At 36.4% G+C, this 4356-nt stretch overlaps 1 non-coding gene across 1 annotated transcript; it reads right to left on the bottom strand.

The window, feature by feature from the left end:
• Positions 1 to 1808: 1808 nt before the first annotated feature.
• On the bottom strand, positions 1809 to 1914 carry LOC125494449 (small nucleolar RNA R71). The gene has a single exon (XR_007270698.2). It is a non-coding gene; the product is annotated as a small nucleolar RNA R71 (small nucleolar RNA).
• Between the last annotated feature and the right edge of the window lie 2442 nt (positions 1915 to 4356).

The following is a 4356-nucleotide window of genomic DNA, read 5'->3' as shown; positions in this document are numbered from 1 at the left end:
CAACAAGAATCTACTCATGCGATTCTTCTATGATGGTCTTGATCCGATTTCACGGGCCAATCTTGATGCTGGAGCGGGAGGTCAACTATCTAAGATCCCGCAAGAACAACTTGAGTCTACAATTGAGGAGGTGATCAAGAACTACTCATGGGGTGGAAGACGAAGAGATCATAGTTTGTGATTCGATTTACATTCAAGGTACTTTTCATTCAATTCAATTCAAAGTTTTAGTTTTTATTTCATTCTCTTGGTGTTTGTTTATGTTCTTATATTATTTAAGATCTTCATTCTCTTAGTTTATGAATTGCGCTTTTCATTAGTTTAATCATTTCTTAATCATGTTTAGCCTTAGATTAGTCATAGATTCATTGTATAATTGCTTTAACTCCATGATTAGTGAGTAGTTTCATAATCTAGGGTTAGGGTGAAAGTATGAATTAGGGTTTAAATATGATGTTGATGTGATTGTGATGTATGGAGAAGTTTATGCATTGATCTTGGTGTTTTGAGACCTTAGGATAGATATTGATCACATTTATACTTTGGTATTTTGATTTCGAACGTTCTTAAATCGGATTTTGAACTCTTTTATCATCCCCAAGAATCAACTTAATTTCTATACCAAGATATTGGATGGAAATTAAGGGGATCCTTCATTAGGGGTTTTCCAAACTTATTGAATCGCTTAATCAATTAACTAAAGACCATTCGAGAGAGGATTTAGTTGATTGATTGAGTGATTACTCTTGAGGACCATTCGAGAGAGGACTCAAGTAATTTAGAGGGAAACTAAACCTTGCATAATCGTCTTTGTTGCTTCGCAATCGCATTAACAATCATCATCCGTTCTTATTCATACTAGTAACCTTAACTCTAGTGTCTTTTATTTGATATTTAAACTCGTGATATTTGCTTGTTCTAGCTGTTAGATAGTCTTAATTGTTACCAAACATCTTTCAAACCCCCAAATACCTTTCAATTAGGTAGTCTAGACTAGATAGACTCTAATCAATCCCATTTTCCCTGTGGATCGACCTTGACTTGCCCTTACTATTCTCTTAGTGATTGCTTGTTAGGACTATAAAGATTGTTTGGAAAGCGGTTCTTAGTGCCTTAACGACACACTAAAAACCTCTTATCAAAATGGCGCCGTTGCCGGGGAAGCTGTGCTATTGATTGAAATATATTTTAGTTTAGTTTGCTTAGTTGATTTTTCTTTTATTTTCTTTTTAACTGTGGTTGTTATTTGCTAATCCTCTACTTAGCTTTGTTGTGTTACATGAGAAGAAGAACTCACGGTTCACCCACATTGCCTCTAGATCTTGAAATCGACCGTACGTTGCGAAAGCTTCGGAAGAATTTGGGAAATCTGACTTTGGGTTCCGAGCCTTCTTCACCAATCTCAAGTACATCAAGTGAAGTTGAATCAGAAATGGGTGAAGCAAATCCACAATTGTTTAGGGTTTTCGGAAATCCGGGTTCCTATGTTCTTCAAGGTGGAATTCGACTCCCTACGACCACTACCAATTTCAGCATTCACCCTCAGTATACTCGGATGGTGAAAGCAGAGCAGTTTTGTGGGGGTCAGATGAAGATCCTCTAGACCATCTCGACAGGTTTCTTGAGTTTGTGCCATGATAACAACTAATGATGTCTCTCCTGACTACATCAAGATGCATTTGTTCCGGTCCTCTCTTACCGGAAAAGCAAAGTCATGGCTCAAGAGCTTGCCTGCTAATTCCCTCACTACATGGGAAGAAGTCACGATGGCATTCTTGAAGAAATACTTCCCGGAGTGGAAGACTGCGGACATAAGGAGGAAGATCTCCTCATTTGAGCAAGAGAACGATGAGACACTTGCCGAAGCTTGGGAGCGATTCAAGGAGATGATCCTTCATGCCCACACCATGAGTTCAACAAGAATCTACTCATGCGATTCTTCTATGATGGTCTTGATCCGATTTCACGGGCCAATCTTGATGCTGGAGCGGGAGGTCAACTATCTAAGATCCCGCAAGAACAACTTGAGTCTACAATTGAGGAGGTGATCAAGAACTACTCATGGGGTGGAAGACGAAGAGATCATAGTTTGTGATTTGATTTACATTCAAGGTACTTTTCATTCAATTCAATTCAAAGTTTTAGTTTTTATTTCATTCTCTTGGTGTTTGTTTATGTTCTTATATTATTTAAGATCTTCATTCTCTTAGTTTATGAATTGCGCTTTTCATTAGTTTAATCATTTCTTAATCATGTTTAGCCTTAGATTAGTCATAGATTCATTGTATAATTGCTTTAACTCCATGATTAGTGAGTAGTTTCATAATCTAGGGTTAGGGTGAAAGTATGAATTAGGGTTTAAATATGATGTTATGTGATTGTGATGTATGGAGAAGTTTATGCATTGATCTTGGTGTTTTGAGACCTTAGGATAGATATTGATCACATTTATACTTTGGTATTTTGATTTCGAACGTTCTTAAATCGGATTTTGAACTCTTTTATCATCCCCAAGAATCAACTTAATTTCTATACCAAGATATTGGATGGAAATTAAGGGGATCCTTCATTAGGGGTTTTCCAAACTTATTGAATCGCTTAATCAATTAACTAAAGACCATTCGAGAAGGATTTAGTTGATTGATTGAGTGATTACTCTTGAGGACCATTCGAGAGAGGACTCAAGTAATTTAGAGGGAAACTAAACCTTGCATAATCGTCTTTGTTGCTTCGCAATCGCATTAACAATCATCATCCGTTCTTATTCATACTAGTAACCTTAACTCTAGTGTCTTTTATTTGATATTTAAACTCGTGATATTTGCTTGTTCTAGCTGTTAGATAGTCTTAATTGTTACCAAACATTTTCAAACCCCAAATACCTTTCAATTAGGTAGTCTAGACTAGATAGACTCTAATCAATCCCATTTTCCCTGTGGATCGACCCTTGACTTGCCCTTACTATTCTCTTAGTGATTGCTTGTTAGGACTATAAAGATTGTTTGGAAAGCGGTTCTTAGTGCCTTAACGACACAATAAAAACCTCTTATCAACTTCTCTAGATTTACATGGGTTATTTTCCTTTCTAGAAAGGACAAGACTTATGATGAGTTCCTTGTCTTTGCAAAGAAAGTTCAAAATTTGAGTGGTCAAAAATTGCTACACCTTAGATCCGACCATGGCAAAGAATTTGAGAACTTTAAGTTGATGACTTTAGTAGAGACAATGGCTTAGATCACAATTTCTCCGCCCTAGAACACCTCAACAAAATGGTGTTGTTGAAAGGAAGAATAGAACATTAGAAGAAATGGCTAGGACTATGTTGATAGCTAGTGGTCTTCCTTGAAACTTTTGGGCGAAGCTGTGAATACTGCTTGTCATATTATAAATCGTGCCATGGTGAGACCTTTATTAAATAAAACTCTTATGAGCTGTATTTTGGTAAAAAGCCCAATATTACATATTTCAGAACATTTGGATGTAAATGTTTTGTTCATAATAATGGGAAACAAAATTTGGAAAATTTGATGCTAGAAGTGAAGAAGCTGTATTCTTAGGATATCTTCTAGTAGCAAAGCTTATAGAGTTATAATAAAAGGTCTATGTGTGTAGAAGAAAGTGTGCATGTTATTTTTGATGAAACAGATAAATTTGATGCAAGCACACAGGTTGAATGATGACTTCGAAATAGGATTGGCAAAAGACTAAGTCTTATTGATGAGACTTTGGAAGACGAAGTCATGGGAACAAAGCCAAGGGAACAATCCTCCTGTTCCTGTTAATGAAGGAAGAAGAAGAACTAGGTGATGATACACAAGTGAATGAATCCACTATTGTTGAACCTGGTTCCCAATACAGGAAATGAAGATAATCAAGAAACCAAGTTTTCATCCAGGATTTCCAACCAAAGCCTTGGAAAACTCATCGTTCCCATCCTGTGGAACTCATAATCAGTGACATAAACAAGGGAACTCAAACGAGATCTCAATTGAAAAAAATTTGTGCTTTTCATGCTTTTCTTTCATGTTGGAACCAGGAACATGAAGAAGCTCTCACTGATGCTGATTGGATCGTAGCTATGCAGGATGAACTTCATCAATTTGAAAGAAACAAAGTTTGGCACCTTGAACCTAAACCTAAACACAACAAGGTTATTGGTTTAAAGTGGGTGTTTAAACAAATTGATGAGTTCGGAACATATAAGAAACAAGGCCAGGTTAGTTGTGAAAGGATACAATCAACAGGAAGGATTGATTATGAAGAAACTTTTGCTCCGTTGCAAGATTGGAAGCAATTAGAATTTTCATAGCATTTGCTGCCTTCATGGGTTTTAAATTGTATCAAATGGATGTAAAA

Source organism: Beta vulgaris, chromosome 1, assembly GCF_026745355.1.
Source record: "Beta vulgaris subsp. vulgaris cultivar EL10 chromosome 1, EL10.2, whole genome shotgun sequence".
Classification (NCBI taxonomy): Eukaryota; Viridiplantae; Streptophyta; class Magnoliopsida; order Caryophyllales; family Amaranthaceae; genus Beta; species Beta vulgaris.
The sequence above is the reverse complement of the archived record's forward strand: the minus strand, read 5'-3'. Positions and strand labels throughout refer to the sequence as shown.